The sequence below is a fragment of the Saccopteryx bilineata genome, chromosome 3 (assembly GCF_036850765.1).
Source record: "Saccopteryx bilineata isolate mSacBil1 chromosome 3, mSacBil1_pri_phased_curated, whole genome shotgun sequence".
Lineage (NCBI taxonomy): Eukaryota > Metazoa > Chordata > Mammalia > Chiroptera > Emballonuridae > Saccopteryx > Saccopteryx bilineata.
Genome location: NC_089492.1, coordinates 285957435 through 285970366, shown reverse-complemented (window position 1 = coordinate 285970366; position 12932 = coordinate 285957435). Strand labels below are relative to the sequence as shown.

General features: G+C 49.5%; 1 protein-coding gene across 2 annotated transcripts in view; it reads right to left on the bottom strand.

Annotated features, from left to right (window-relative positions):
- The window catches only part of CASZ1 (castor zinc finger 1), a 150580-nt gene extending 144166 nt beyond the window's left edge, over positions 1–6414 (bottom strand). Inside the window, exon 1 of one of the 2 annotated variants that reach the window (XM_066270456.1) lies at positions 6280–6414. The gene's annotated coding sequence lies outside the window, so the exon portion shown is untranslated. Of the gene's footprint in view, positions 1–5178; positions 5299–6279 lie in introns of those variants that run through there. The other variant, XM_066270457.1, reaches the window with a different exon arrangement.
- Between the last annotated feature and the right edge of the window lie 6518 nt (positions 6415–12932).

Genomic DNA, 12932 nt, shown 5'->3' with positions numbered 1-12932 from the left:
GAAAGTGGGCAGAGAAAAAAAACAAACCCTCAGAGGCGGCACGGATGCCCAAGTGCGCGCCCACCAAGCCACGCCATGCATCCAGGCAGAGGGACCAGCCATATCGGTCTGCCGGGCTGCCCTTCAGAGAAGGGGAAGAACAGATCCTAATGAAATTACAGTTTTTAAAATGTCTATAAATTAAATCTCTCTCTCTCTCTCTCTCTCTGTGTGGATCTCCCCTTGAGCTCCCTCCTCTACAAGGCTTGTTTGCCTCTCCTCGGTTCCCTGTGCTCATGTCTGTTTTTCTGATATAGACATCAAGAGGTTACGGGCTCAATTACAACTCCGCTGGAGTCTCCGCATCAGACTTGCCCGGCCTTCTCTTCTCCTCTTCAGAAACCAGATACCAAATAAATCTCTCTTCTGCTTGATATTTTTATTTTTAAAGCCAAACGCCGGAAGAGTCGTTCAGTAGACTCACACAGCCTTTTTAAACTTACTTCACATAGGGGTGGTGGTGGTGGTGGGGGGATATCCTTTTTTAATTGTGTTGGAGTATAAATATAATATAAATGCTTTTCTCTTCATCACATTCCACTCTCTTAAGGACACACATAAAACCTTGGCCATACATGAAATTTTAAAAAGATAGGAACAAAGTATAAATGAGCTTAATTGTCATATGTCTTTGGGGGTGGGGGTGGGAAGGCCAAGGGCCACTGGAGAATATCAGTTGGACATCTAGTATATTTCTAGAGTTAAGGGGTGACATCATAAGGCTTCTTATTAGCAAAAGGGTCGTTTGAAAAGGGGTGGAACATACATGGTGATTTTTTTTTAAAAGGAAAACTGTTCTACCTTCCCCAATACTGGCACTCGATACAGAAGAGAGAGATGCTCACTATATCATCATACATCCTCAAAAGCCAACCCCCCCACACACACAGCAAAAAAAGAAGTTGTAAAAGTCCAAGTCATAGTCAGTCATCAAAGCTCTTGATTCCTGAGAAGCAGAAATCAGTTTCAAATCGTAGATCTAAAGGGAAAAGATAAAAACAAAACCCCACTGTCTTTCTGGAAATATTAACCAGAGGGGATTCCAAAAGGTACTTTTCCAGGAAAAAGCACTTGAGACAAAGGCTGGAGAAAGTTGAAGTTCAAGGTTAATCAGAAAGAAAAACTTTGTCTTTCCAATTAACTAGACTGGGAAAAAGAAGGGGTATGCTGGGGGAGATGCATTATTACCAACTCATTCTTTCCTGTAAACAATTTAATTAAATTCTGCTAAATATAAGAGAAATACTCATTTTGGAGTGCTTCCCCCAACCTCAAAAGCAAATTCCTCTAGGTTACTCCCCCCCCATGCCAACGCTTCCCGGCTGCACAACCTTCAAATGGATTTCCAACCCAGGCATGGGCTGCACAGATCCCGGCTGCAAGAATGACAGCCTCATATGTCTGAAAGCTGACACTTCAGCTTTTAAAAGAAATGGAGGAAAATAAGCTGTTGACTTCTTGGTTAAAGTATTTTCTTGTTCTAACTCATGTTCTTATGTCACTGGGCTAAAAAAAAAAAAGGAGAGAGAAAGAGAGAGAGAGAGAAGAGAGAGAGAGAGAGATATGACTTTCCTTGAATGATCTGTTTAACCTAAGCCAGGGGAAAAAAAAGAAAGTCATTAATTACTTATGTGAGCTATTGCTTCAGAAAGACAATAAACCTGCCCGGTCGCCATGGATATGACATATTTGCTCTGAAAACAACACAATAATTAGCAAAGGGGAAAGATACAAGGAGAATATGCAAACTCCTGAGTTTAAAGCTACAGTGCTCTTTTCTAGGCTTAAACCTCTGTTCTGTTTGCAATCCAAATGAAACAAATTTCTAAAATGCAGCACAGAAGAAAGTAACAGAAGAGCTTTTCTCTTCTTTGAGCTGAGAAGCAACACCCATTCCACCCCCTTCCAAAATAAAATAATATAAAAAAGAAGCAGAATGGCAGAAGGGGGGGAAAAAAAGTCAAGAATTACCTCTGTTTTATTTCCTATAGCAGGGGTGGAGTCTGAGGTTTGTTTTTTCTTTCTTCTTTTTTTTTAAGTGTGCTCTTATTTAGCATTGGACGTTCTGGCCAGATATAAATTTATTTATGAAAGCCAAATGCCTTGGTGTGTGGCTCACCCCTCCCCAAAGTGAATGGAAATGGGCAGGGGTAGAAGGGGGGCGGTCAAGCTGGAAGAGGGAAGTATACTCAGAAAGCATCCGCTCTAGAGAGGGACAACCACTCCCCCCACCTCCAAGAAAATGGAACCCAGGCCTTACTTTAATATTAAAAATGCATTGAATGGTTTTACCTACAACTTAGTCCCAAAGGATCATTAGGAAATGCAATCGCTTTGTATCATATCTGTCAGTGTGATAAACATCGGGAGTTCAGAGTAGGTTTGCAATTTTTCAGAGCGTCACAAACCAAGATAATCTTTTTCTGCCTTTCTTTATTCATTCACTGCAGCTACCTCCCTCAAAGTCACAGGTCCACAGAAGACTACCAGAGGAGAGGGGGGAAGGAGAAAAAGTTCATATGCTCTCACACACCACACAGAGGTTGCTGCTATTCTCCTTAAAAAAGTAGGGAAATGAGGGACTTTAAAATATTTGGGTATTTAAAAGAAATTAAAGCACTGTATTAAGTTTGAGTTAAAAACTCTTCCCCTCTTCCCAGAGGCTAATTTTCCAAAAACAGATGGTCAGGATCTAAAAGAGAAGCAAATATACCTCAACCCCCACAGGCAGAGAAATCTAACTTTGAACTTCTTTTTAAATTAAGAAAGGGGGGGCAAGATAAACTATTAATAAGTATGAAAAATTAGCTGAGCTACAAGTTTTGTTTTTCTTATTCAAAAAAATCTTTAAACACAAGGGGAGCAGATATAAAGGAGAGCTTCACATTTGACTGACTTCCTATTTTTTAAAACAATAGTTGGGGTTTTTTTTTTTAGATTGGACTCTTTGATCTTGAAAGAATTTTGCTCTTATATGATGGGGGAGAAGGGGGTGGTGGTGAAATGATCTGTTTTAAATGATGATACAACTTAGGGATCAAAGCCTTTGCTTTCTTCTAGCCATAATAAGCTGTACTTGCCACAAAGCGTGAGTCTCCCAGCTCCTCTCCTTCGTAAGAAGGAAATAAAATTCACCAAGACTCGGAGAAGACACGAAGTCTCTGCAAGGTGCAAAGTCTAAAAAACAAAACCAAAGGGGTAAAAAAAAAAAAAAAAAAGGAGGAAAGTACTGCCCCTTTAAACGTTTTAGTGCATATGGAGTTTGATTTCTGAAAGAGATCAGTTTAACATCTCCATAGAAACCAGCAACAGATTATCATCAACAGAATAAATAACTAGTCTAATAAATTAAACAGGAGGCATAAGATCGCTGGAAACCTGATTACTGAAGTTCAACAATATTCCCCATAAACTCCCGTTAACCGCCTCTAAGGTGGCTAACAAGATGGGGGGGCTGTCTCTCCAATTCGCGGGATTCCGGGGAGAGAGGCAGTGGTCGCTGCCGGGAAGGGAGAGGTTCCCCACCGTGCCCAGCAGAGAGTCTGAGAGCTCGAGGGAGGGTAAACCAAAAAGCTAAGTTTGGGAAGTGGGAAAGCGGCTGGGCGTCGGGTGAGGTAGCGAGAGTCGGCGAAGACGCGGGACGCCGGAGACGCACCGCCTCGCTGCCACCAGGGCGCAAACCCGGAGCTTTGCGCTCGGGCGCCGAACAGCCCAGCGCCCCCTCTGGGCACGTGGAGCGCAGCCCGGGCGCTGCCCGTGAGGACAAACTACCCCCCTCACCACGCCCGGCGCAGCTGCTCCTGCTCAGCCCGGACAGCTCCCTTTAGGACAGCGACGTGCCTGGTGTGTGTGTGTGTGTGTGTGTGTGTGTGTGTCCGTGACTGCGCGCGCAATGGGGGGGGGGGGGGGACGCTCCAATTTACCCGGCGTTCTGTTTTCCAGTCCCCACCGCGCGCCTGTACCAGCTTTGAGACCTCCTAAATTTACCAACTTTGCCCATCGACCAGCCTGGCCGTTTCCTCCTCGCTGCCCCCATTTCTTTTAGTGTACCGGGTGTTGGCGGAACTACCAAATACCAAATACACTGAGGGTCGTGCCTCCAGACTCTGCTGGGGCAGCGACGCATAACCCCCCAGTCGTCCCTTGATCCGGCCGGGTTTGGGGGATATCCAGGCTCATTAGAGGGGTGTTTTCGCTGTTTCCCTGGTGAACAAATCATACACTCCCGCACCAGCACCCTCCCCAGCGTGACTGGAAGGAGGTCCTCGCTGCACCCTGGGCCGGCTTCCCAAGCTGAGGCTGGGTCAGGAGGAACTCGAGAGTAGGGAGAAGCGGCCCCCCGCCGCCCTCCGCACTCTTCTCCTCCCTCAACTCCGGACCCGGGTTGGGGATGACTTGGAAGAAGAATCTGCACCCACCCCCTAGAAAAAAAAATCTATTATTATTATTTTAATCTACGCCCCCAGTGTTCCTCCTGCCGTGATTGACGGCGCATACACCTGTTCCCCTCGCCGAGAATCTTCCAACGCTGGGGACGAACATTCGCCCAAATGCTCCACAGCGGCCCAGGGCCAGCCTGCCGTCCTCGTCGGGCCAGACCCTGCCCGCCGCCCCAGCGCACCCCTATCCCGCATCTTACCACCCCAGCCGTCGCCCCCTCCCTTCCCAGACCCGGTTCCCGGGTCCGCCTGCTCCTGGCCGCGTTGGCTTCGGAAAGAGAGAAAGAACAGAAAGCAAAACTTCCTGGCGGCCGACGGCCATCAGCTGCACATTCTGCAAATGCCACCGAGTAAAAATAAACCGGCCGCCGCTCCGCCCGGCCGGCTCACCCCAGACGCACGACTCGGCCCCCTGCCCCGGTAGCTCCCTAACTGTTGGCCGGGCCTGATGCCCCATTCCCGTGCGCCCCCTGGAGCCCCGCTTCCCTACACTCCGCTGCCAGCCACCACACGCTCCTTTGCCCTGAAGCTCGACCCCAAGCGATCGGTAGCCCGGGCCTCTCCCGTTTGGTGCCCCCCTGCGTCCCACAAGCCATTCTTTTTTTTCTGTCCTCCAGCTGGTGCCTATTTCAGCCGTGTAACCCTGGATTCTAGGCTCCCCTTTTCCAAATGCTAAGTCCCGAGGTCACCCTCAACCTACCCTTGGGGCACAGATCCCGCCAGATCCTCTCCCACTTCGGTCAAGACCCCTGGGAGCGCACCGCTCCACCCGCCCGCCGGCCCGCCAGCCCAGTGTCTCATGTCCCCGGGCGCAACTTCTCTCCCAGCGCACATAATAACCGCGGCAACTCCCCCGAACTTTTCCCAGGACCCAGGCGAGCTCCGGCCGACAGCCTCACAGCTCTGAGTTGGTGCCCTGGCTCCCTGTGCCAGCACTGCCAGCTCTGCGCCCGGGGAGACTGTGATGGGGGTGGGGGGAGTGAGGAGAGCCACTTGCCGCGCCCGGAGCCGCGCACTTGAGACAAACTTCCCAGGCACAATGAAAAAGAGGACGCTGCTCCCCCCATCGTAACAACCTCTTGACTTCGTTTTCCCACCTGGAGGCACCCCTTGACACTCTGAACCTAAGTGAACACTGCCTACCTCTGCCAGTAGCACTATACCCTGATAGTGGGGCACAGAGTCGGCTGAAGGGTTTCCCCCACCCACCCTTTCCCCAGGGCAAAGTCTTGCAAAGTCACCCCAGGTGCCCCTCACCCTGCCTTCTTCTTTGCCCTGGAGACCGCATGAGCCCCTGCAACTGTGGGGGGGGGACGTACGGGGAAGGAGTGATTATCCGGTATTGGCGAGCACCTGCCCCCCCCCCGAGCCCGCGGCACGGGGGGCGCCCCCACCCTATTTGCAAAGTCCTGCATTCTCGCCTAGCACCTCCCCCTCTTCGCCCCTACCCCGCCGCCCCCTCAGTTGGAGTAAGTGACCCCCAGGAGCAGCAGCTCTCCCCTCCCCCGGAGCCGCGCGCTGGGCATTCCCCTGGCCACGGCGGGCGACGCGCCGCCCCGCGCCCGGGTGCCAGCCCTCCGTGCCCCCTGCCTCCCGCACGGCCAGAGTTGGGTGGCAGCTGCCGCGCGCTGGCTGGCTGGCTGGCTCTCTCGCTCACTCGCCCGCTCCCGGCTGCAAGCGGCAGCCCCGGGGGTGGGGGGGCTGCACCGGGACAGGGGGCTACACGAGGAAACACCCCTGGAGTCTTGCGAAGCTGAGGGGCGTGGGAGGGCCGTGGCGGAGGGAGCGCGGAGTCTCTTACCTGCACTTGGGGCGGCTTTGGGTGACTTTCCAAGTCCGGGGGAAAAATGTGTGTGTGTGTGTTTGGGATGGAGTGCCCCGGGCGCGCATGCGCTGCCCAAAGTTGCCGGATCCCGGATTTTTCGCTCCCAGTCTCCGCTCTTGCCCGCTGTGATTATGGAATTCTCCGCGGCGGAGCGTGCGACTGAGTGGCATAAAAAACCCGGGCCGGATCGCAGGGCCGGGCTCCGCTCCACCCTCGCACCCCCAGACCTTCCCCTCCGGGTTTCTTCCCACCCACCGCCCGGCCTGAGCTCGGCTTGCGCGCGCCCCGAGAAGCGGACAGCCGAGGAGCGTCTGAACGCACGGCTCCCTTTTGCGGCTGGAAAACCTTTCTACACTCCTCAACTTAGTGGAGCTGAGGCTGCGGAAGAAGAGAGGAGGGATAGGAGTGGTTTGCTTTTCACCTGTTCTGAATGAACCCGAGAGAGCCAGTGAGCTTGCCACTTTTCCTGAAGCACTAGCTCTTTTCTGCAAGTTAAAATGTTACGAACGTGATGTTCTCACGGTTCCATATCCACTTTGCACTTGTTCTTTGCAAGGGAGTTTTTCATTCATTCTGCTATGCAAGAAATAAATCTTTAAGTGAGCAAGCTAGGCCGTAAAGAATGAAGAGGGGTGTGGGTGTGCGGATAATGAACGTTAAAACGAATAATATTATTTCAGAGAGTGAAACGATCTGTAAAGAAAAATAAAACAAGGCAATAGGCTAAAGAGTGTCTTGGGGGTCCCCCTGCTCCCAGGTGAAAGAGGAGAGCCTCTATGAGGGGGAACCTTCATATTGCACTGGAGAAACTCCCTCTTTTCTTGCTTGATCCACCCTGCCACCTCCCAGTTGGTGTGAGGTGGGCACACCAGGCTGAGTGAGCCTTGAGATTAGCAGGAGTCCTCTGCCCAATAGCTTTGGTCGTGCTTTTCTTGGCCAGGTCCTCCCCATCCCAGGATTGAGCTACTCACTCTACCTGTTTTTCCTTCTGAACAAGGACAGGATGCAAATAATGTCATACCTGAAAGAAAGAGGGAAACACTCAGATGGTGAGATAAGTGAGAAATTGACCACAATAGTAAACCAAATAGCTAAGTAATTTGTAGAATAAATGAATAAAAATTCAAAGTATGTCATAGGCTGATGGTGGTAAGCATTGTTGCAAGCTGATAGGTTTTGGACCTAATCTGCACGGTTTCAGCACAGCTTCTCAGGACTGGAAGTGACCAGAAGCCCTGTATGGTAATTGTCCAAGAGAGACATCTGCTGGGATGCATTTTGTGCCCTGCCTAAGATGGAAGTTAATTGATAAACGGATAGAGACCCAGGACTCTTATGGCCCTCTGGCCCTGAGGTGGCCAAGATTTGCCTTGTCCCCTAAAACTCTCCAGATTTGGGGGAGAAGGCTCATCCTTTATATGCTGAGTGATCTCTGCTTATTTTAGATTGGCGGGGAAGAAATCAACTCAAAAATGGAAACTGTCACCTTACCACCCGGAATGGGTTTAGGACAGGTTCCGGATTTGTCTATCTGCACAGGAAGGCCAGATTTGGGCATGAGACACACCTCTCAGGTTCATATGGGCTTTCCCCCTCCTTAGCCCCATAATTAACAGGAAGAAGCAACACATCAACAGTTAACAATCCCCACTGACCCATTACTCTCCATTGCCATCCCCTCATCCTGTCCCCATCAAAGACATCTTCAGTTCCCTGGAGTTTGGAGTTCGCTGCTGGCCTATGAGACTCTTGCGCTTGGTAACTCAGCGCAGTGCACAGCCCCAAAGATCTCAAGCCCCATCCTGACATTCTGCGAAGGAGAAACTGAGGTATAGTGAGAGGTAGTGACCTGAGGAGTGGCAAGTAAGGTCTTCTAATTTTTGGCTTGGACTTGTTCCACTCCTGGGCAGTATGATGAAGTGGTTAACGGCTTGGGCTTTGGGGTCACAGCCCAGTGACCCACTAGCAGAATAACCTTGATGAAGGCATTTGACTCCTTTGTGCCTCAGTTGCCTCAACAGTAAAATGGGGATAATAATAGAACTTACTGCCTGGGCTTGTTGAGAGGCTAAAATGAGTTAATGTAGGAAAAGTGTGTGGGCCAAGATAGTGATCGATAAATGCCAGTAATTGTCATTGCTCCTTGGGACATGCAATGCTCCCTCTACTTCTCATTGCTTCCTGTCCTCTCTCCCTTCCTTTTTCTCCTCTGTTCTTTTTCCCCCCTCCAAGAGCAGCTTACACTCATTCATTCATTCTGTCGGCATTTTCTGAGCCCCAGTGAGAAGCAGATCCTTATACCAAGGCGGGGTGAACAAAAATGAATTAGGTAGGCTGGGCCTTTGAGGAGCTGGCTGAGGAGTTGCTAGTCCATCCCCTGCCCACATTCCCACTCCGAGCCTCCCCCTCCGCCTACCCCAACAAGCTACATCTCACCCATCAAACTTTTATCAAAACATTTATTCTTCCCTCCATTTTTTCTCAGATACTTTGCAATTCTCCCATCCCCTAAGGAGTCCTTCTACATCCTCTGAAGGAACCTCATCTAGGGTTAGGGAAGCTAGAAACTGTCTAGTGGGGATGGAAGGAGAACATTGGGGTAAGATGAAAAGGAACTCAACTCAAATAATAATAGTAGTAATACCAAAGCAAGGGGTTAGGAGAGAGGACCATACCCAAACAGTAGCCCCGAGTCTCTCAAGCCTCCCAGTGCCTGTTTCCCACTCCCACTCCCCTTGCAGGTACTGAAATCAGATGCCCTTTTCCTTCTTTGCTTCATGTTAGCATTTCCCAAGCTTTCTCTAAAATAATACAAACTTCCATGGTCAGCAAGATCTGACCAGTGCCTGTCCCTGGACCTTACTTCCTTCTACCCTCCCCTCAGTCACATTGCCCCCCGATGTAATTCCTTCTTGCAGTCCTGGAAAACACCAAGTTTGTTCCTACCTCAGGGCCTTTGCACATGTTCCCTCTGCCTGGAATACCCTTTCTGCGGCTGCCTCTTTGGCATCATTCAGGTCTCTGCTCCCTAAAGTAGCTCCCCAGCCTCTATCACTTTACCCTGTCTGAGTGTCTATTGTACAATGATTTTCTTATTCAAGTGTGTTCTCATATTTTCTGTCCAGCTGCTCCTGCTAATTGGGAGCTCCTTGGAGTCAGAGACTGTTCTGTGTCCCCTCATGTCCTCGGCACCTCAAAGAGTGCCTGGCACATGGTAGACCCTCATTTTCTGTGAGCCAAGCATTGAACCAAGATAAGCCTGCGTGGCTCCTGCCCTGGAGGTGCCTATGCTGGAGGAGAGTCACTAAAAAAGCTCCTAGGACAAAGTCTAGGGGAGAAAGAAGAAGCTGGTTCAATCCAGGAGTTTCCAGGTTGGCACAGTGGCTTTGCTGAATATTCCAGCCTCTGGCCTTTGGCCAGGGATCGACAGTGGGGAAATACATGGCTCTGGTGAACTGTCCCCCAACAGAGGAGGCTGCAAAGGAAAAGTGGAGTCACCTAAAGACTCTTTCGAGGTCACCTATCAAGTGCCATGTCTTCAGGCGGGCTGCAAGTGACCCAGCACCTCTCCCATTTCTAAATCTCCGGGAAGGACTCCCACACTCCTGAGAGTAGGGTCTGTGCCTTTATGGCAGAAGCCAAGGAACCGAGCACAGTGCCTGGCACCCAGGAGGCTCTCGGTGATTGAGGGTCAAACAAATTAATTTACACCCTGTTTGTGTATTTGGGAAAGCTGTGAAAGTAATCACAGCTCAGCTTCCTGGTCAGTTTTTTTTTTTTATTTCTAATCCTCTGCAGTGATAGAAAACAAAACCTAATCATAGACCAATAGCTTGTTTACTGAGTGGTTATTATGTGCCAGACACCATGCCAAGCACTTATTTTATTAGACCCTCTCAACAGCTGTATGAGGTGGTTGCTATTATAATATACCCATTATATAGATAAGGAAACCAAGGCACAGAGAAGTAACTTTCCTAAGGCTGAGCTGGGCTGTCTGACTCCACAGCCAAAGCTTTTCACTCCCAGGACCAGCTAATTGGGGTGGGGTGGGAGGTGACAAAAGCCATCCTCTCTGACTTACCCCAGTGCAACAAACATTTTTTACTTTTGCATTTCATAAAGAGATGAGACTTGAATGTGAGTGCATTGGGAGAAGAGGAGGGAGGAAGTAGAGCAGGTCTGTCCTTTAACTGGAAATCTTATTTCAATCTAGTTAAAGGCAGAAGAAACCAGACATCACAGGACCAACCACCAGATTTCGTACTCAGTAAGTACTCTCTAAACGTTGGCCAAGAATCACTATTTTTGGCCCTGGCCGGTTGGCTCAGCGGTAGAGCGTCGGCCTGGCGTGCGGGGGGCCTGGGTTCGATTCCCGGCCAGGGCACATAGGAGAAGCACCCATTTGCTTCTCCACCCCCCCCCCACCTCCTTCCTCTCTGTCTCTCTCTTCCCCTCCCGCAGCCAGGGCTCCATTGGAGCAAAGATGGCCCGGGCGCTGGGGATGGCTCCTTGGCCTCTGCCCCAGGCGCTAGAGTGGCTCTGGTCTGGCAGAGCGACGCCCTGGAGGGGCAGAGCATCGCCCCCTGGTGGGCGTGCCGGGTGGATCCCGGTTGGGCGCATGCGGGAGTCTGACTGTCTCTCCCCGCTTCCAGCTTCAGAAAAATAGAAGAAAAAAAAAAGAATCACTATTTTTAAATTAAAAATTTACAGACTATGCTTGTTTTTCCTTTTTCTTAAGCTACTTACTCCTGGCTTTGAGGTTCTCCCTGGGTGAGGTCTGTTTTGGGGGTTCACTGGACCTGGCGTGGTGCTAACGTCACTGTAGGTGCTCAATAGACGCTTAGAGACAATAGACAAATACTTGAGATAAGTGATTATGATGATTACTAGGCAAGTTGTAATTAAAAAAAAAAGCTGACTGTTTTTCTTTCATGTATGAATGTTTCTCTCTCAGGAATCCTGGGAAGGGAGAAAAGGAGAGGGACTTTCCCCCCTCCAAAACACTAAACTGGGTTCCCAAATCCCATTCAAGTTGATGAACATGTCAAGTCCTTCCTCCCCCCCCAAAAAAATTCCCTCATTCTTTTTGCAAAGTACATGATTGCTTGTTTTTGATGGTATACATAACACGTGTTTATTGTAGAAAATTCAGAAAATACAGAATAAACCGGGAGGAGAAAATTTAAATCATCTGTAATCCCACCACCCATGAATAATCACTGTTGATTTTGGTGTATTTACTGCCAGTCTAGATTTTGTTTTTTGTTTTGTTTTTCGCTTGGTTTTGTTTTACCAAAACAGAGTCACACTGAACCTAACTTTGATTTTCACCTTTTATGTCTACACAGCGTGAACATTTTCTCACGTCATTAAATATTCTTCTACAACATGATTCTTAATGGCTGTATGAGAGAGTTTGATCATAATTTACTTAACCAGTCCTCATTATTGAAAATTTTGGGCGTCGCACTCGTTTCCAATTCTTTTCATTATTATAAATAACTCGCATGAATAGCCTTGCCCATAAATAATTGTGCACATTCCTTAAAGTGGGATGGTTGAATCAAGGAGTGTGCATACGTTTTGAAGCTTTCCATTCCCAATGCCACATTGCCCCTCCCAGAAGGCTGTGTGAATTTGCTCTCCCACCAGGAGCCCATCTTGCCACACACACACTCCAACCTTTGGTATTCTCTCCCTCTCTCTCTTTATTTTTTAACCCCTGTTAATTTAATGGGTGAAAGAGTCTGTGATTCTAGTAATGAATTCTTATTAGAACCGTGCTGGCCACAAGCAGGGGTTGTTTCAAGGTTTGAGCGGCCTTGTTCAGACCCACAACCTGGGGCAGAGATGAGAAGGGGCGGCTGGAGCAGGGAGCACAGCCCCTGCACTGGGCTTCCAGGGCCTCCGCCTGAGCCCAGGCTTCCAGGGGCCTCTGCTCAACTCCCGGGGGGGCAGAGGGGTGGGTAGGGTCTACCTCAGTCTTTCAGCCTCAACAGAGATGAGCTCCTGCTTCTTCCTCCCCCTCCACCCACACCTTCCAGAAACCTCTCTGGACAGAAGGTCCCTAGGGAATTCTATGCCATAAATACTACCTGTTTTCTGAGCTCAGGGGCCACACTTTGTATCTGTTTTCCTTTCCCCTGTCTGAGCTCTAGCTCGGCTCCAGGTCCGGAACACGCTATTTTGCTCTCCGGTTCAACCTTTTTCTTTTCTAGTTTGTTCTAATTAACTTACCTTTTTGGTATTTATGGTTACCCCTGCCTGGTAACGGGAATAATTGCAGGTGACTGATTTTTTTCCTTTTAGAAAACTTCCTTAGGTCCCAGGGTCTCTGATCTCTATGACCTCTTCCAGTAAAATAGCCTCTGAACCATCTAACTTAAAAAAAAAAAGAGAGAGTTGCGCCTGACCAGGCGATGGTGCAGTGGATAGAGCATCAGACTGGGATGCAGAGGACCCAGGTTCGAGACCCCAAGATCGCCAGCTTGAGTGCAGGCTCATCTGGTTTGAGCAAAACTCACCAGCTTGGACCCAAAGCCACTGGCTCGAGCAAGGGGTTACTGGGTTTGCTGTAGCCCCACGGTCAAGGCACATATGAAAAAGCAATCAATGAACAACTAAGG